General features: G+C 35.7%; 1 long non-coding RNA gene and 1 other non-coding gene across 2 annotated transcripts in view; one reads left to right on the forward strand and one right to left on the reverse strand.

Annotated features, from left to right (window-relative positions):
• The window catches only part of LOC144222516 (uncharacterized), a 169,815-nt gene extending 153,995 nt beyond the window's left edge, over window positions 1-15,820 (reverse strand). The window contains exon 1 of the long non-coding RNA XR_013332418.1: window positions 15,663-15,820. This is a non-coding gene — a long non-coding RNA (uncharacterized LOC144222516). The remainder of the gene's footprint in view (window positions 1-15,662) is intronic.
• A 2,941-nt stretch (window positions 15,821-18,761) lies between these two features.
• Window positions 18,762-18,868, forward strand: LOC144222518 (U6 spliceosomal RNA). Its single transcript, XR_013332420.1, has one exon. It is a non-coding gene; the product is annotated as a U6 spliceosomal RNA (small nuclear RNA).
• Window positions 18,869-21,163: the final 2,295 nt, after the last annotated feature.

Raw genomic sequence — 21,163 nt, forward strand, 5'->3', positions numbered from 1 at the left:
CCTTGACCTTGAAATCTTACATCCTGAGGAAAGATCCATTCCCATCTTAGCTAGTTTCCCCTCAACATCATTTGCTCCCATAGCAACATATACACCTCTATGAAAGCACTTATTTCAGGAAATATAATTTTGTTTTCATGTCTACCTTTTTCTCAGAACCAATATTACCTAATTCACATCTGTTTCTCTGTGAAGCAATTTTCTTTTTTTTTTTTTTTAAATCCACTGATCTATTTTCGTATTAAAAACTGGCTCTGTCTTTTTTTTTTTAATGTTTTATTTATTTCTAGGAGAGAGAGAGAGAGACAGCGTGAGCAGGGGAGTGTCAGAGAGAGAGGGAATCACAGACTCTGAATCAGGCTCCAGGCTCTGAGCTGGCAGTCAGCACAGAGCCCGACGCGGGGCTCGAACCCACGAACTGTGAGATCATGACCTAAGCGAAAGTCGGACGCTTAACCGACTAAGCCACCCAGGCGCCCCTGTGAAGCAATTTTCTTAAACAAGTGTGAAATGAGATCAGCTAGGAAGCTTATTAATAATTATCCATATTCCTGAATCCTACTTCTGGCTTAATGTTACAAAGGGATCACATGTTGCAAAGGCATCAAATATGGCAAGGAATCACATCTTTTCTTCCCCCACAAAACCAGATAAGAGTAGTATAATAATTTAAAAAAGCTAACAAGGACAGAAAAATAATAGGAGGAAAATGGAAGATGAATTCATTTCAACCAATTTTTGGGAAATGGGAAGCAAATGGCTGAGTGATACTATCTTAGCACAGTGGAAGAAATTAAAATTTTAGTGGCAGGAAAAGGAGAACATGGACTATAAATGACCCAATTTTCCCTAAATACCACTGAGAAATTTAGCACTTTGAACATTATAGACTGAGCTGAAAATAGAGAATATTTGAAAACCTACATTAAAAGTAGTTAAGGGGCACCTGGGTGGCTTTGTCAGTTAGGCACCTGACTTGATTTCGGCTCAGGTCATGATTTCATGGTTCGTGGGTTCGAGCCCCATGAGACTGCAGAATGTGAAAATAGGAAATTTGAGATCCAGGCTGAACATGTACTTTTATAAATAGGTTTTGGCATGTGGCTGAAATTAAGAAATAAGTGTGTACAAATTACTTTACAGAGAGAATTCTGATAAAATGGTAGAGTAGGAAACACCAGGAATCTGTTTCCCCACGTGGACGACAAGAGCAGTGGCAGAATCTACTAATGAAACTATTTTAGAACTCTGGAGTCTATAGGAGCTTTGCAACTTTGAAGGCAAAGCTTAAGGGATAAACTGCAGTTAATTTCAGTCTCAGCTCAGCAGTGGTTGCCTGTTCTCCACCAGCCCTGTGGCAGGCAACTTGGTGTGTGTTCACTTGCACCCCCATGCCCTTGGGCTGAAGCAAGTTCCAGAAGATGTAAATTGGGAGCAACTTCTCCTTCTTGATTTTCCTGTTTTCTTCCTCTTAGAAGCCAGATATTAATGACTAGGACATTCAAAAGCAATCATGTTTACAGAGGAAATCAGCAGGTCACTGTGCATACTCCGGGAAAGGCACAGGGTCAGAAAAAAAAAAAAAAAAAAAAAGAGAAGACTTTAAGTTTGCACCTCAGACTGATCCAAAATGAACAGAAAACAAACAAACAAGAAACATCAAGCCCCAGAGAAGGGGAGAATCTGATTATTAGAGCTACCCACATGATTAGATGCAAATATCCAGTTATCGAACAAAAAGCAAAATGAAAACAAACAAATAAACAAAAGATATACAAGGAGATGGGAAAGTATGGCCCATTCAAAGGAAAAAAAAAAATTAAACCAAAGGAAATCATCCATACCAGATAGAAGACCTGCTATAAGAAGACCTTAAGATAACTACTGTAAAGATCTTCAAGGAACTAAAGAAAGATGTGGGAAAAGCAAAGAAAATGATATATGAACAAAAATGAAATATCCATAAAGAGAGAGAGAGTTTAAAAAGAAACAGGAAATTCTAGAACTAAAAAAATACAATAACTAAATAAACATTCTACTAAAGGGAATCAAAGGCAGATTTAAGCAGGCAGAAGAAAGAATCAGTGAATTTGAAGATAGGAAAATTGAAATTATTGAATCTGAGGAACAGAAAGAAAAAAGATTTAAGAAAAGTGAATAGAGCCTAAGGGACCTGTAGGGTACTATCAAGAGACCAACATGTGCATGTGAGAGTCCCAGAAAGAGATGAGAGAAAGGGTCAGGGAAATTATTTAAAGAAATGATAGCCAAAAATTTCCCAGGTTTGATGAAGAGACAAATATAAGCACCTTCCCTGAATCCAAGAAGTTCAACAGCTTTAATTTTTTTAAGCTGTAATAAATGTCCTCAGAGAGTCAGAAGAAAATTGCATTAATAAAAAAGTAAAAAAAAAAAAAACACACAAGAAAAGGGATTCAGGTTTTCATCAGCACCACAAAAGCTAGATGATAGTAGAGCTTTTAAAATTTTGAGAGAAAATTCTTTTAATCCTATGACTCCATGCCAGATCAAACTTTCAATCAAGTGTGAAGATAGAATAAAGATGCACTTAAACATACAGGGAATTTGTTGTCAGGAAGTTGCTGAAAAATACACTTCAGTAAAATAAGTATATAAACCAAGATAGAGAAAAATCTCCCTCTTCAAAGCAAGAGTTTGATTGGCTCAGCTTGAGTCAGGAATGTTCTACTCCCATCACCCACGAAAAATGGAGGCAGGGTCATGGCACATAATTCAGTGCAGAATCCATCACATGGACTTTTGGACTGAGTATAAAAGAAAAAGCAGTTCTTTGTGGTCTAATCAGGCATGACCACATCATTTTTAAGCAAAGAATCTGAATTCTTAAAATGGTAATTACCTTGCTCAAGGTAATACAATTTGATAGCAGTGAAACCAGGCCTGGAACTCAGATTCTTTAATTTCTTAATTCAGTCCTCTTTCAACTTAGCTAGCATTGGAGCAAGGAACTCCCCCATGTTGGAATTTGCAGCTACCAGTTCACACTAGCCTCACCTGCTGCTAGGTGAGATACTAAGGAACTAAAACAGTACAAATTCAGATATAACTAATGTCTGCAATGTTCTGTAGTTTGACTCTTTCACATACATTTTATCTAGAAATTGACTATATCCTGGGTGGTATCCAGGCTCATATGAGGTACACACAAGAGATGATGTAATTGATACTTAATGTTTACAGGGCTCACTTTACTATTAGAAGAATATAAAAGGAAAAATCACCAAGGACAAAAACAGTTTCACTGAGCTTCAAGGAGTAAGTTAAAATTTTATCTAAGTTGTGAAGTCTGGATATGTTTACTGTAGCAACAGAGGAAGAGTGAGGGCATTCGAGGCAAGGAAATGTTCTTGAGCAAGAGGACAGAGATGGGGATGGGTGTATTTTGGGGCCGTGGTGGGCGGAAACTTAGTGAATTATAATTGGATAAAGCTGAGAGATTCTGTTGTAAATTTCTGGCTTAAGAGGAACAATTCAAAGTTATAAAACAGGTTACACACACACTTTAGAATTCTTGGTGTTTAGCTAAATCATACTGCATGCAAGTCAGAGTGATAGGTGTTTTTGCCAGCTCCTTGCGGTTTTTCTAAAGTTTTGAACAGAATAAAAGGTCAAAGTTTTCTAAAAGCTCCAAGATGTTATTGGAAACATATGGCAACATAAATGGCTGGAGCTACAAAGCATGTTACCCTTTTCAACCTATTTATGGGTTAAAAATAGCAGAATCTGATTTTCAGACGAAGCAATAATCTTTACCATGAAAGCAAGAAGGAGTAAGCATATCCTTATATGCCAGCTGTGTAAATTATTTCTGTTAAGATAGACCTTCAGTCTTGGACAAGAGGGAAAAAAATCAATATTAATCCACTCATACTTGTAATGGAAGGATGTGGTCATATAAAGTAATACTGGCTAGTGCAGGACCACAGTCTGAATTTGAAGACAGATGCTATATGTTTGCTATGGAAACAATAGACCGTAACATTGTATTTGATATGGAAAAATCAATCACAGTGTTACCAGCTAGAAACTGCTCCACTTCGAGGCAAGAATACAAAGGACCTCAAGCCGTTGTTAAACAGAAGACGTTTTCATGATTATTTAATCACCGAAGAGGCCAAACCAATTAAAATATCATCTGTCAATATTTTTTTCAAGGATTTGATTTCAGGAATAATAAATGTTTTCTCAACATCTATTGTCTTGACCTAAATGATGACATACAGAAATAAAAACCATCAGGATCAGGTTTACATTATCCAGCAGGAAGTGGTTTCAGATTTTATTTGGAAATGGAAAAGGCCAAAGTTCCTTAAGGCATTTTTCTGGAATCTATCAGGTAAAACTCCGGTTTACAAAGGTCTGGCCGTGTGAATCTGAATCATCAAATAACAACCAGAGTGTACAAAGCCTTCAGGCTTCAGGGATCTGGTATGAATTCATCTCCGGCTGTGACCACACACACATGGTGAAATGGTACTGTACTGGCAGGATTCAGACATTTAATTCCCAATTGCTCATGCAGAAGCAATTGCATAGTTTCAATGTGACTGGAAAATAGGTGGCTTAAACAGGGAAAGGTGGGGGCTGGGCAGATGGATTGAGGCAGGGAATATCTTTGTAAGGAGTCTAAACTTAACATCTAAGGAGGCTAAGTAGATCCTCCTAAGGCTTTAAAGTAAGGAAATGATACAGTCAAGTGTATATTTTAGAAAAATAGCCACAGAGGAAATATGGATGATAAATTATAGTGGGAAGGTTCTGGAAACAGGAACCATGTTGGAGACCATAAAAATTTCTACAGAATTTGACTTTAAATGAGAGCAGTATGAGAGGAGAAGGCAAACCTGAGGGTATGGAAAAGAGGAGATTAGAAAGTTAGAGGAAGGAATTGAAAATGATGTTGAGTTTTTTTCCCCCTTTGGAAGCCTGGTTAGATATTAAGATCTTTAATAGATATGGGGAGACACAATGCATTTCAAGGCTAATACAATTTAGGGCTAACTCATTCTCTCTCTCTCTCTCATTCTCTGTCCTTTTCTTGATTCTGATTTTTCTCTTTACTTGAAAATGGCTGAGAAGAAGTGTACTATGCTCCACAAAACACTTCCCGCTCTGTAGAAAATAAGAGAGTTGTCTAGGTCTAGAACTACTGCCTGATTCTCTCCTATACCAAACATATATAAACCTTAAATCTTATATTTGAAATCAGAGTTCACTCTAAATTCAATACTATATGTCAGTCTCTTTCATATAATGTCTTCTCTTCAAACTTTTCACAAGATGCATTTCAAACATTCCCTACCATGGAATACAAGAAATTTATGTGAGCACTTTAATGCTTTATCTACTAAAACCTAATACACCTAATAAATAGAGTTTGCAAAAATGAATTTGGCAATATTTAATCCATCTTAAGTTGAACTAATACATATCACAGACTAATTAAGTACAGTCCATTGCCCATGAAGAGCACCGTGTCTTACACCCAATAGGATGTAGATAGTCAATAATAATTATTGAAAGAAGAATAAAATATTTTTATACAGTTGCATAATCTTAAGCAAGTTACTTCACACCTATTGCCTAAACTTCTTTGTCTATAGAGAGATAACTATAATATCTATCTCAATGGTAATTATGAAATTACATGAGATAATACATATCAAGTGTTTGATATAGTGCAGGTAATATAGCAAATTCTTAATAGTGAATTTTACTATTACCTAAAATAGTGCTTCCAATAGAAAGATAATGTGAGACACAGAGGTAATTTTAAATTTTCTAGTAGCTACATTGAAAAAAAAATTTAATCATGTAATATTATTTTAATAATATATTAGCCCTATATATCAAATTATAAAAACATGTAACTAATATAAAAAATTATTAATGAGATATTTTATATTTTATTTGTCATAATACATCAATAAAATTCAGTGTGCATTTCACACTTACAGTGTATCTCAATTCAGACTGAGCACATTTCAAGTCCTCAATTGCTACATGTGGTTAATGGTCACTGATTTAGATGGTCATTAACTCTGAATGTGAGTGATATGTAACTGGCTGAATCAAGTCTTTACAAGTGGGTCTAAAACCTCAAAAGATAGGGAAAAAATGGGGAAAAAAACTCTAGGGAAGGGATCAGGATAGCATCACAATGATCATACTATTTTCTTACTAATGGTTTTTAATAAATACTATATTTCAGGAAACTAACAAAGATAACACTATTTGAATTTAGAAAAAGTGATCATCAAATCTTTTTTAAAAGTATGAGAAGTCTTCCCTTGCTTTAGAAAAAGCATTATTTTGAAACTGGTAAGCCTGCACAGAATTCCATAGTAAGCGTGATTCTCAAAGAGGCAAAAAGACCCACACAGTGTTTAAAACGTTCTTAAAATATTTTAAAGAATGTTTCCATGCTAACTGTGCTAAAAGCACAAAAGCTCTCCTGAGGCCCACCCTAGGCTTGCCAGCTCAATGTACCATCTTCAGTAGTTAAATAAAAAAGAGAGAGAGAAAATTCCTCCACTTTCTCCTCTTTATTACATGAGTTGATTTCCCAAGATCTATATATGCTTTATTTACTATTCATTTTCATCCTTGGGAGAGAAACTTGAAATATTTATTCACAAGGTATTATCCTTTTAAAATGTTTCATAAGGCAAGGAGTTGGTAAATGGCAGAAAAAAGTGTCTGCAACAGTCAGCGTAATTATTATCCCTGAAACTGCATTTTAAAATATTTTAATAATTAAAAGAGTTTTATGCAAAACCAGGCAGAGAACTAAGAGAATATAAAGGCTCTAAGATGCAGGGTAAGTAACCCTGTCAGGCTGTATGTGTGTACACATGCTTAATTCTTACGTAAAGCCCAACAACATTCATCATGTCTGTAAGATGATAACCAAAACGACAGCTCTCACTCTGCAGTCAGGTGTACAAGGAAGCATTTTCTAGCCATAACCCACCACTCTGAGCAAACAACTGACGGGCAGCGGTCCTTGTGTCAGATTCTGACAAGTGAATCAATAAAAAGACACAGCAAAAGTTCAATCAGAACAGACACCACTAATACGGCTGGCCTTTTGGGACCCACATAAGCGTGGAACTGCTTTTCCATGTTAATTTCTCTTCACTACCCCTTGGGGTTATCACCTTCTCTGGCCCCTGTTAATTAAAAACTGCCTCCTTCTAAAGTTCCTTGGCAGGCATTTCCCTCGTGTCAGTTTATTCTGCTGACTGCTAAAAGAAATGAGGGAGGGAGTGTTCCAAAGCAGAGAATACCAGCATGCCAAACCTCTGCTCCTGTCCTCCCAAAAGACTGGATATAATCAAATAGCTTGATGAAATGGAATTCCTTTTAATTGTTAACAAAAAACACATATGAAAATTAACACACCACATACAAATTAAAAATAATACTGTATCAAAGTCACACAAACAGCAAAATAAGTAGCTGGGTAGGCAAATTAATACATCAGGAGACAATCTTAGGATATCATATTTTGGATTAGCCTTATTTTTGAATTGGCTGATTTAAACATTTTAACTGTATACACATTTCTATTTGATTCCACTCCGCACTCAGTTCTTGCATTCTTTCTTCTCCTAGAACAGAAACAAATTTCTCTCTACCTATTTACTAATCTTCAATAATATCACGATTGACCCTAACAACCGGGTTACTTTGTGTTTATGCCAAAATCTCTGAGAAAAAAATGTTTACATTTAAAAATGGTAGCAAGGTCTTACAGCCATGTTAATGACAAATATAAATTACCTATGTGACTAGGGGGTCGGATTATTCGAAATTGGTTGATTGATTAAACATGCTTTTATATATTTTACACACAAGAAACTATGGACAATACACTCAAACAATACAGAAGCACACACAGTAAAAAGTAAAAGTCTCATGATTCGCCAAGACTCTCCGTATCGCATTCCCATCATTGACTATTACTATAATTTAGATTATACATTATGCATTTATAAACACATACACAAATATGTGTTATCGTCTTGTTACTTAGATAATACAATCATAATGTATACCTTTTTCTACTACTTGCTTTTTGACTTAATAATGTGTCCTGGAGCTGTTTCCATGTCAATTGATCTTCTTCTGTTAAGCTGCTAAATGGTATTTCACAATATGTATTCACTAACATCCAAAACAACTCATGCAATGTACATACAAGTTTCCTTTTATTTTTCATTTCAGAAAAAAATACATTAATAAAATATTTATACATGTCTTTTTAGATAAAATGCCAGGTACTTTTTATAAAAGTAGAATTGCTGGGCAAGAATTTACATATTTTAAAAATTGATGAATACTGCAAATTGTTCTCCAGAAAGACTTGAGCCATTCTACTTGCACTAACAGTGTATAAGGTCATCAGTTTCACTATACCTTCACGGACACTGGATATTACCATTTGTTTTAATATTCTACTGTCTGTGATTTACAGGACTTTACTTGGGATCTATAATTTTTAATGTAAATATAGAGTTTTTATTTTTAAGTAATCTCTACACCTGACAGGGGCTCAAATTCGCAATCCTGAGATCAAGAGTTGCATGTTGTACCGACGGAGCCAGAAAGGCACCTCAGGATCTGTGTATTTATTTATTTATTTATTTATTTAGAGCATGAGCAGGGAAGAGGGGCAGAGAGAGAGAGAGAGAAAAAAATCTTTTTTAAGTCTATTTATTTTTGAGAGAGTGCAAGAGTGAGAGAGCGAGGGGCAGAGAGAGAATCCAAGCAGGCTCTGCACTGTAAGCACAGAGCTCGATGCAGGGCTTGAAGCCACAAATCATGAGATCATGACCTGAGCTGAAACCAAGAGTCAGACATCCAAATGACTGAGCCACCCAGGCAATCCAGAAAAAGCAAGTGAACAGGCTCCACACTCAGCACAGAGTCCAATGCAGGGTTCAATCCCACTAACCCAGGATCATGACCTGAGCCAAAATCAAGAGTCAGGTGCTCAACCGACTGAGCCACTCAGGCATCCCACGGAGCTGTGCTTTTAAACTCAGTTATATAATCCTAGCCGTATGATCTCTTCCAGACATATAAGCTTTTGTCATCAAAACCTACAATAAATCACATCCACTATCTGAACACAAAAAGAATATAACAAGCCATCACTTTTCTCTCTTGCTTCCAGTTTTCTTTGTAATCAACCACTGTTCTAGAATTTTTATCCTATACTGTTATGTTTTTCATTACTTATCAACACTTTAAAAACAGAGTCCTATGTTCTCTGTGTTTATTAATTTACCACCATTCTTTGATTTCTATTACCTGAATAATAGTAATAACAATAATAACATTTAAAATTATTATTAAGATTTTGTTGCAGTATTTTTTATTTTTTATTCAGAAAGACATCATGACTGGTAAACTTACTGAATCTCTGGATGCCAAAACGGGACTTCATTTTAATATCACAGTTAAATATTCATTAGACTACATATAAAGTATAGAGTTAAAATACCTTTTTGGGGGTGAAGATAACAAGATGGCAGACTAGGAAGCTTCGGGCTCTCATCCTCCCCTGGAACATCAAGTAAACAGCTCCAGACTAGCTAAAACGGCTTTGTAGGAGGTCTGAAAACTAGTTAAAAATCTGCAGCAACCAAGCAAGCAACCAATTACGAAAAGCCACACTCAAAATGGTAGGAAACTTCACAGTGTTTTTGCTTGTCCTTACTGCTCCCCCTTCCTATAGTAGCATGATCAAGTCAGGGGGAAATCACCCAATTGCAAGTTCCTTCCCTTAGGATGAAAGGAAAAAAGCATAACTTGTGTGCAACACAGCCCTTTCTGTGGGCTATATGAAGGACTAATTTCTAAATTGCTGGACTAAGAGCTCAGAGATGAATAGCAGCAGGGGCTGGATGCCAGGCTGAAAGCCATGGAAGGCTGTAGCAGGCACCATGGCACAGGAGACCGAAGACCTAAAGATGTGTGGGGGTAAGAAATTATGAGCAGAGAAATGCACTAGAACATCTAAGTCCCCAAGAAGAAGAAGGAATGAGACTCCTGGGGAAATTACAACATTTAAAAGCACGTATTTGTATGGAATATTTGGAAGAATAAACACGCAGAGGCTCAAAGAAGATGCATGCCCAGGAAAGGTTTGGGAAGACCTTAAGTCTTCATGCTGGGCTGATTTGTGAACGTTTCTCCTGCACATAGCCAGCCTGCCCATACTGAAAGAAGTAGCTGTTGTTTCCAAGGTTTATTTTTCAACAAAAGATTGCAAGGCATACAAACAAGGAAATATGGCCGATTCAAAGGAACAAAATGAATCTCTGAAAACAAAACTAAAGAAACAAAGAACTCTGACTAGACAAAAATTTTAAACAAATGTCTTAAATATTTTTAATAAACTGAAAAGAATACAAGCAATTTATGCAAAATCAGGAGGATGATTTATGAACAAAAGGAAAATATTAACAAAAAGTTAAGTGTGTATGTGTGTATAAGAATTACAAAATTTCTGGAGCTGAAAAATACAACAAATGAAGTGCAAAAAAATCACTAGAGAGGTTCAATAGTAGATTTAATCAGACTGAAGAATCAGTAAACATGAAGATGGGTCATTGGAAACTACTGAGTCTGAGAAGCAAAAAAAAAAAAAAAAAAAACCCACAAAATTATAAAGAAAAATGGACAGAGTACAGGGGACTTATGGGACACTATAAAGTGGGCCAAGATAGCATAATGAGAGTTCTAGAAGGAGAAATGAAGGAGAAAAGGGCAGAGAACTTACTGGAAATAATAATGGCTGAAAACTTCACAAATTTGATGTGGGGGAGGAGGAGTGGGGTAGGGTGGGAGAATGGATATACAAATATAAGAAGCTCAGTGAATTTCAAGTAGGATAAACTCAAAGTAACCTAGATTGAGACACATTATAATCAAACTGTTGAAAGTCCAGGACAAAGAGAGAATCTTGAAAGCTGCAACAGAAAATCAGTATGATAGAATAATTTGAAGCCATATGAAAATATAAATTTCTCTAAAAAGTAAATACATAAATAAACATAAAAACCTGTAGTATTATCATTTTAGTTTTAACTCCATTTCTAATTATTTTATAGAATTTAACAGGTAAATGTATAAAAGTAACTATAAGTCAATGTTAACAGACACACAATATGTAAAGATGTAATTTGTGACATTAATAATATAAAAGGGGGGGGCGCCTGAGGCTCAGTCAGTTGAGTGTCCGACTTTGGCTCAGGTCATGATCTCACAGTTCATGAGTTCAAGCCCCACATTGGGCTCTGTGCTGACAGCTAGCTCAGAGCCTGGAGCCTGTTTCAGATTCTGTGTCTCCCCCTCTCTCTGACCCTCCCCTGTTCATGCTGTCTCTCTCTCTCTCTCAGAAATAAATAAAACATGAAATAATTTTTAAAAAATAATAATATAAAAGGGGCGGGTTGTAAAGGAGTTTGGGCATGGGATTGATGTTAAATTTGTATCAGTTTAAAATAGATGATTACAATTCTAAGATATTGTATGTGATATGGTCAACGCAAAGAAAATATCTATAGAATACACAAAAGGAAATGAGAAGGGAATTAAAGAGTGTCATCACAAATTCAGCTAAACACAAAGGAAGGAAGAAAGGGAAAAATGGACGAAAAAGCTATAAGAATCACAGAAAACAATTTTCAAAATGACAGCAGTATATAGCCTTCCCTTTCAGTAATTACATTAAATGTAAATGCAATTTTCATTCAATCAGAAGACACATATTGGCTGAATGAATTTAAGAAACAACAACAGAACTCAACAATATACTGTGTTTAAGAGACTCACTTAACATCTAAGGACATGCATAGCTTGACCATAAAAGGATAGGAACGTTATGCCATGCAAATAGAGAACATGGGTTAGTTATCCTAATAAGAGATGAAAAAGACTTTACGTCAAAAGCTGTTACAAAACACAGAGGACATTCTCTAATGATAAAAGGATCAGTTCACCAAGATGTTACAATTATAAACACAAATGCTCCAAACATAAGAGCCCTAAATATATAAAGCAAATACTGACAGAATTGAAGAAAGAAATAAAAAGATCTAGAGTAATAGTAGGATTCTTCACTAGCCCACTTTCAATGCAAGAACACCAGACAGAAGATTAATATGAAAATAAAGGACTTAACACTATATAACAATTAAACCTAAAAGACATATGCAGAACATTATACCCACCAACATCAGAATATACGTTTTCTTTTCCTAAGTGCATATGGAACATTCTCCATGACAGACCATATGTTAGGCCACAAAACAGGTCTTAATAAACTGAAAAGGTTCAAATCATAAGAAGCATCTTTTCATAATAAAATTAAACTAGAAATCAATAGAAGGGAAACTATAAGAACCCCAAATATATGAAAATTATATGACACATACAGCCAAAGGGTCATAGAAGAAATCTCATGGAAAAGTACAAAATATTTTGTAACAAATGAAAATAAAAACACAACATACCAAAATCTGTGTGATGCTATGAAAACACTACTAAAAGGGAAATTTATATCTCTAAATGTTTACATTAAAAAAGAAGAAAGATATCCAGTCAGTCCACAACCTAAGTTTACAATTTAAAAATGTAGAGGGGGAAGAAAAAAAATCCAAACCTGAAAAAGTAAAAACTAAGCCCGAAGCTAGCAGAAGGAAGCGACCCACACAGATTAGAATAGACATAAATAAAAGATACCTCTCTTGAACTTATTCTAGGATATTTGCCATTATTTTCTCTATATGGTATTACATAACAAGCATCTGATAATTTTGTTGATTGCTCTTTCTTTGAAAGTCAACTTAATTTCCCTTTCTTGTTTTTCTGAAAGCATTCAAGATTTTTTATTTGTTGATGGAGCTCTAAAAAGTTCCAGTATATGTTTGATTTTTCTTGTTGTTGTTGTTCTTTTACAAATCGTTTTTGCTAAACTACCCAGTGGGTCCTTTTAAAAGAAAGCTCGTGAAGTGTTGTTGTTGTTTTTTATCTTTGAAGATGTGTCCTTTATTTTTACATTGGATTATGCTTCAATATACTGTTTACCCTGTTAAAACTACTGTTACAAGAACCTGGCGCTCACCATTTCCATCATTTTGGCTTCTTGGCTGCGTACCTTGGGAGACTTCCTGGACTTCTTCCCCTGCATTACTAAAAGAGTCTTCAGTCATATCAAATATTTTATTCAGCCCTTCTGTTGAATTATAGTTGCATTCATATGTTTGTTTCCCAATAAATATATTTGCTGTTTTTGCAAATTCCTGCTCTTGTTCTGAAACGGCATATTCTCTCGAATCTTTCTGAGTGTACTTGTTAGAACGTTCAGTTTTTGTTTCTTGAATTTTGTTTGTTTGCTCCACACTAATTTAATCTCATTGTTTATCTTGGTGTTTTGATTCCATGCTGTTGAGTTTCCTCAAATATCTGGGATGTGCATTTATACACATGAAAGACGTTTGAGGCTAATTCGTGTAATAGCTGGTGTGGATTTTCTCTGCAAATGTTTAAGTTTCATTTCCCCACCATGCCTCTGCTATGATCAGGATAGCGTTCTGGTCTGGCCTGCAAATGCTTTCAGTGTGGTTTGACTTACTGATTGCTAACATTCACTGTAAAGTCAAGGGGTCTGTAACAAGCAGACAATTTTTCTCCCCTCCACTCCCCATCCCACCCCCACCCAGCTGCCAAAATAAGGAGAAATTTCCTCTGACATTGAAGAAATTGAGTCTATTTTGCTTTTCAAAAGAAGTGCCCAGTTTTTGCTTGTTTGTTTTTTCCTACTTCAAATCTTCATTGACAGGCCAGAGTTACCTCAAACTGTGCTTGGCTTCTCTTGTAAACTCAAATGCTAATACTAGGCATTCTTCCCAGCTAGGAAAGTCACACCCTAAAGTATATGGCTCTCAAGTTTCAACGTGAAGTCAAACATTCAATGTAGGACGGGAGATATGGGCTGGGCATGGTTTACCTCAATACCGTTAAGACATTTAAATTATTATTCTGACAACTGTCCTAGGGAAGCTTTTGCTCCCTGCATTTATTCTTTCACCTTGATCTTTCCCCAGTCTCTCCTATAGTTTTCTTTTGAGGATACTTTCAGCTATAGTTTTCTTATCATTCTGATCTCATTTGTTTAATGAGCCTGGTCCACTGATGGCACTGGAAAATAAATCCCAGTACTGAAGAGAATTTATTCCTTATTTATTTGTCACTTGCAGGTATTTAGAAGCAATAATGGATAAATGCACAGGCTAGGTTCAAGATCCTGACAAACTGGCTTTTTAGAAAGATGTTATGAATTGGGAGAGAAAAACTAATGGATTAAAAAATCATATATAGCTCCAAACATAATGTGTCTGGCCAAATGCCTTACAAACTTTATTGTATAGCAGAGTACTTTATTTGGTGTGGGTTTGTTATCATGATCTGGATAAAATATCTAGAATATTCTCTTACCCATTAAAAATATTTCCAATTTTTTTTCTCTTTTTAAATTACAATTATTTGATAAGCTGCAGCTCTGAGCTGAATTCATATTGATACTTTATCAGCACTGGCAATGAAAGCATGGAAGACTTAAAATACAGTATCACAATTCCAATAGGAAGGAAAGTGACTTTATTGTGATACGATTTAGCTTAGATGTGAACCCCGATTTCCGGTCTGTGGAGGGAAGGCAGAAGTGTGTTTGTATGTCTGAATGTGGATAGATTTTGAATCTCACCTGTTAAAAGTAACCTGCTTACTTCAGATTTATTAAGTCATTAAACTCTTTCGGTAAATAGCCAGCCTATCAAGATTTCTACTCATTCTGCTCCCTTTCTTCCAGAACATATATTTGTGTAAGAGGAATTCATGTACTCATTCATATAGCCATTCAACTAGTATTAACTGAAACTTGTTGCATGCTAGACCCTAGAGGTATAAACATGAAGGAGACCTGAAACATCTTGGCCCTCACAGTCTTACAGTCTAGTTAAGACACACACACACACACACACACACACACACACACAAACACACACACACACATAATATGCACTTAAATATGTAACTTGAGATAGTAATAAGCAATCTGAAAACAAACAAAGCAAGATAAAAGGACAGCAAGGCTGATAGAAGAGGCTATTTTAGGAAAAATGATGGCAGTAGCATCTTTAAGAATAGAACCATAGAGCTTTGAAGAAAAATTTCAATGAAGATTTGAGATTTGAGTGAAAGAATAAAGTTGTGAAGATCTGAACAAAGAGTGTTTTCAGCAGAAAGAGCAGACTGCCAAGGACTGAGTAGGAATAACCTTCCCATGTTTGAAGAAGAGTAAGAAAACTACAGGGCAAGTATAGACTCAGAAGAGTAGGAGCAGATGGAGCTAGAGAACTTACCAGGAGCTAAATCATATAGCACTCAAAGTAACATGAGTAGTGAAGGCCAGCTTCAGATTTCAAGCTGTTCAGACTTTCCTGTGCTCAGGGATGCACTGCATGCCTAAGCCCTTAGCTCCTCTCCCTCTGGAACAATGTCATACAGATTACACATGGTAACAGGCTCCCTACACCCCTTCTCACCTGGACTGTTGGTCATCTGAGGCTCCATCACGTTTGCCATATCTTCAAACAGACTACATTCTGGGAAGACTATACTTCAGCTCCTGGTGACCAGCTAGGGATTTCTTCCTCTTCCCTGATGACCGTAAGTAGTTTTTTTTTTTCTTATTTCTTCTCTACTGTAGCTAGAACAAAGAAGATTTAGTGGTCATTGTGGACCCTCTGGTTCTGGAGGCCATTTGCCCTACTCTAAAGACTCTCATAGTGCTGTTGGGTGCCATACAGTTTTGAGTCCTCAGAAGGTTACAACCAGGAAGCAGACCTTTAGTCTTTTCTGCCTCAGAAGCTCAAAACCTCTTTTCCTCAAATCATTCCCTGTTTGACTGCCTGTGAGGATGTAAACTCCAAGGAAAGGTAGAGTTGAGATCTCTCGAAGGTCCTGTCTGATCCTGATGCTTTCCTCTCTAACTTTCCCTCTTAGCATCTCATCTAATTCTCACCTCATTCCAGAAAGGAAAAAAAACAGAATGCTCTCATGTTATGTCCTGCTTCTTTAATGCTATATATTTAATTTCCATAAGCTCTATATTTTTAGCATGGGAGATTTTAGTTCTTGATATCAATGATTTTGATATTTTATTTTTGGAAGGTAGAAAGTTTCTTTCAAATTCCTGATTCTTATGACTGAAAAGTATGAATTTCAAGACTACTTTCTGTTTGTTTGTATGTTTAATCTGCCATAGTAAAAGAGGGAATAAGAAAAAACTCTCCTGAAATTCAAAGCTGAGCTAGAGAAATGACTTTTGTTTTCAACTGTGCCAGTTGTTTTTTTTGAGGACAGTGTGTAGAGTAAGCTGTCACTAAGCCATGAATGTCAGGGGAGAAACACATAATCTAAACATGAGTCAGGCACATGTATAAACTTCCTAGTGGGTGTTTTTCTCTCAGTGGATAGATAAGTAAGACAGAAACAGCCAGTTGGATAATAACAAAAATGGAAGAAGAAAGAAGGGGGATAAAACTCAGATTTTTTTTAAGCATTTATACCAACAAAGATACTAGTGGATAGTTGTCACTTAACTTCATGTCTTCATTGAAAATTGAGATTCAAAGATGGGTAAACAACTTGCTCAGAGTCACAAAGGAAATAAATGATAAGGTTATGATCAAAGCCCTTTGTGTTTCTCTGTGTGCTGTATCATAGTATCCATCAAATTAAACCATTTTTGTTGCATACTCAGGACAATATTGGAAAGAGGTGGAAGCTAAATGTAAATATTTCAGGTACGGAGGGGATTTTAAAAATAATATAAGTACTGTTTTTATTTATAAAATTTATCAATTGGAAGGTATCTGTGAAAAATCGTAATACTTGCCTGTCGGCAAGAGCCAAAATTGGATACTTAGTCTTAACATATATAAATCTTTATCATCAAATTTCGTAGGCTTAAGTAAACTAACTTCTCACTCTTAATGAATCATAGAGGTCTCCTGCAGCCTTGTCCTTAGCCCTAGATCTGATGTCCAAATGTTCCCTTACAGGATATCACTGTGGACTTGGCAGATCTCCGTGGCCAAGCACAATGGTGCTAGGCATCCATCAGTGTCTTCCCCAAGAAAGAGTATGGTGCCTCAGGAAGCAAAGAAATGAGGAAAGGCAAGTCCTTTGAGGCAGAGTTTATGTTGACCAAACACAAAATCCGAATCCAAAGGGCGGGAGAAATCTGGATATAGGAATTAGGGTTAAGCTGGGAAATGGGCAGAAATTTGATTCAAAATCAGCTTCATTATTCCCGAGGATGGGCTCTGGGTAAGGTAACTACAGGTTCTGATTTCATATTTTTTGCTATTGCTCCAATATAATTATTAAGGGTGCCCTTTTTGCTCTCGGTGACTTCTAGTTTAGGGAAGTCTCAGTTGCATCTGGTTTACAGGAAAATTATATGGTCACTGTATCCTTGTTGAGGGCCACAAGCCATGCTGAAGCATCTGCATATATTCTGATTATGGTCACAGGTTAAATAGGCAAGGTCAATGAAATGATTTAAGGTGTGTGACCATATTGAACTCACAGATAATATTAAAACTAACTAGTCAGATAGAAGTAAAAACTGGCAAACAATAACACAATTATTTGAGTCCATTATACAGAAGTTAGGTTATTCCCTACTCAGCTGTTAACTCAGTTTTTCTCTCATTTGTTATATTCTTTGTGTGCATAGCTGTCTGTACTACTAAATTAAATGGTTCTTGAGGTGAGTGCTGCTGCCTTACTCATCTTTGTCTCTCTTAATTCCTGGCATGAAAGTTTAAACATTACAGGTATTCAATAACAATTATAAAAATTTATCATAATTATGATAAAATAGCTAGGGCTTGTCTTACCCCTTTGTACTCATACTAAGACAGAAAAATAATAAGCAACTATAACTAATGTTTGGGAGATGGTATTATTGACCTTATTTTATAGATGAGGAAACTGAGACTCAGAGATCTTACGTGGGTTTGCTCACAACAACCCAGATATTTACAAGAGATCTGAGATATGATCCCCTAATATTCTAGTGGAGACATAAACTTTTATCTAGTGCACTGCCAATAAGTATAGAGATATTCATAGATATGAGTTTTTCTTTCGGTTTTGGAAAATCTGATGACTAATTTCATACATTTTCATCTTACTAGTTTCAGTATGTATACTGTCTCTATCCATGAAATTTCTGCTAGGCTTTCTTCATTAAAGCACTGTCTCTTCAAAAGCACTTTAGAATAAACACAACAATAAATCATTCATTCATGGTTGTGTGCTACTTTACAAATTAAAAAAGAACATTAGTTGATTTAAATATTTCACTCCAACGTATGAGCCATGTAGTACTCTCCCTAGATATTTCAATAATTATCAGTCTCTTGAAGTTGATACAAACACAACACTGAATTCTTACGGACTCTTTGATATCTGTGTGTTATTAAATACTTATTACTGGATGATATACTTAGTGAATCAATCACTGAACAAGAACAACAAAAACACAGTTTGGCTCATGAATAAAATAGCACAGTGAAGGTTTACTTTTATAAAGAATTGCACTAGCTATTTGATTCTAAAACATACATGTGGTGCTCACTTTGGCAGCACATATACTAAAATTGGAATGATACAGAGAAGATTAGAATGGCTCCAGCACAAGGATGACATGCAAATTCGTAAAGCATTCCATATTTTTTAAATGAGTGATGGGCATGGAGGAGAGCACTTGTTGGGATGAGCACTGGGTGTTATATGGAAATCACTTGACAATAAACTCTATTAAAAAATTAAAAAATTTAAAAAAACATGTAACGGATTTAAAAGAACAGTTGTAACCACCACTGAATGTAGGTTTTATTTAATCAGTATAATCTTTTCTTCACTAATTTTTGGTCATGAAATAATAAATGAATGAATGAAAAAATTAAATAAGTAATATATAAATAAATCCTCAGTTGGCTAGGCTATGGAAGTTGGAAAAATACATTGTTGCCAGTACTATCTCTTTGAAAACTACACAACACGATAAACAACCCTATTGCATAACAAAACCTTAGAGGTCTTGTGTTGCATGTAAACCTACGTAAGTATCTGGATGTCTAGCATGAATCATTCAATGACTCTTGTTGATTAACAGCATCTTTTTTTAAACATATTTTCAATTAGATTTAAATAACATTGGATCAGTCAGCCAATTCATCGTATTTTAACAAGTGTCCGGTCAATTTAGTAAAATTAAGTAATCAGTCAATGTCAATCCATTCAGAGAATAGCTTATCTGCTAAATATCTTCCAAATCCTACCCAATTTCTGGATCTCTCACAGACACAGTAAAAACTCAGCCTGATTATTAATTGAGTTGGAAAATTTCTCAGGAAACCTACCTTTCTAAAAAATTCATTTTCAAGTACATCTTGGATGCAATTTTATTTAACATTTCTAGACCAGCTGGCATTAAAATTTAACATCACAATTTTATTAGAGAAATCATACCACAAATTTCTCTTTGTTTTAATTATGGATTTCTAGTCCCTTAAATATTTAATGAAGATCTAAAAATCAAAGATTAAAAGGAAACACTTTCAAAAACAACATATCACAGCGATCAAGTCAAACCTTTGATGTTCTACTTCATGCCTCTCCAAAAACATTAAGTTATGTTTTACATGAACAAACATATACGACTATTTTCACCAAAAAAACCCTTTACTTATAGGAAAGTAAACCATATTGATTAACATTTAGGTGTTTAAAATTATTATAATGCCAAATAGGAATTTGTTACCTTTGCTAAAGTTTCATATTTGTAGGGAGAACGGGACAACAAAATTCATTTGTCCTTCTGACAACTAGCTTCTTTGTCTCATTTCTGTTTGTTTCTTTGGCAGCTGAAACACCTTGAAATTACCTTCTTGAGCACAGAAGAATTATATATATTTCTTCTATTTCTAGCTGTCAGAGTGATTAGAATTTTAATTAGCATAAGAGCGCAGAATGGAAAATGAACAGAGAAAAAGCACACAAAAGATCTCAAATTGGTGGAGAAACAAAGGGGCAACCAAAGCTGCCTCGCAGCTTAATTGTTACATCTCTGATGTGCCTCCTCCTGGATTCCCTGTGAATTAGCACAGAGCTGTCCTGTAGCCCCACACGAGTACAAGGTGGCCCAGACACTACTAAATGCTATCCCTAGTTGTCACTAAAAGTAAAGCAAGGCTCTTAGGGCACAGGAACAGTTCTGTTTCGCTGTCAATGTCCGCCTCCTTAATTTATTCTCAGAATCCTACTGAGGATCATAAGTCCAACCACAAAAGATGGAATACACCAAGTATTCATGGAATAAACACTCTTGGGTTGGTGAGAACAGTCTCAAATTTCAGAGGAATTCATTCCTCCATATGTAGTGTGATGCACAGCAGGTGCCTTTCATCAGGAAGGCATTCAGGAAATATAGAAAATACATTAGTTATTAAATATGCCATTAATTGCCTAAGAGTCAGAATATTTCTGAAAACTCTAAAAAAACCAAAGTAGTATAAATTTACATTACAAGAGTTATGTCTATCATCTACATTACTAGAGTAGTGCTATAGGTATGAATATGCAAGTATACGTATCACCCAATTATGGTATGGAAGTACCTATGGATTACCATACAATATAAGGTCCTGTGGCTTTAGAGTCACCTGATATAGCATTGGTCCTGAACTGTTAGAGCTGGCTATGTGACCTTGGGAAGCTATTTAAATTCTCAGTCTCAGCCTATCATCTACTTAAAGTATGGAACATAAAATATGTGCCATGGAAACACTGTGAAGAATGTGTGAGCATGTGTGGTGATGATAGCAGCAGCAGCAGCAGCAGCAGCAGTAGTAGTAGTAGCAGCAGCACCAGTAAATGTATACAAATAACTGATAGATTATAAGTAATATAATTTAACTGCTACTCAGGAAAACAGGGCTAAACACTTCAATTGAGCTGTGAAATAAAG

Source organism: Crocuta crocuta, unplaced genomic scaffold (assembly GCF_008692635.1).
Source record: "Crocuta crocuta isolate KB4526 unplaced genomic scaffold, BGI_CrCroc_1.0 scaffold377, whole genome shotgun sequence".
Lineage (NCBI taxonomy): Eukaryota > Metazoa > Chordata > Mammalia > Carnivora > Hyaenidae > Crocuta > Crocuta crocuta.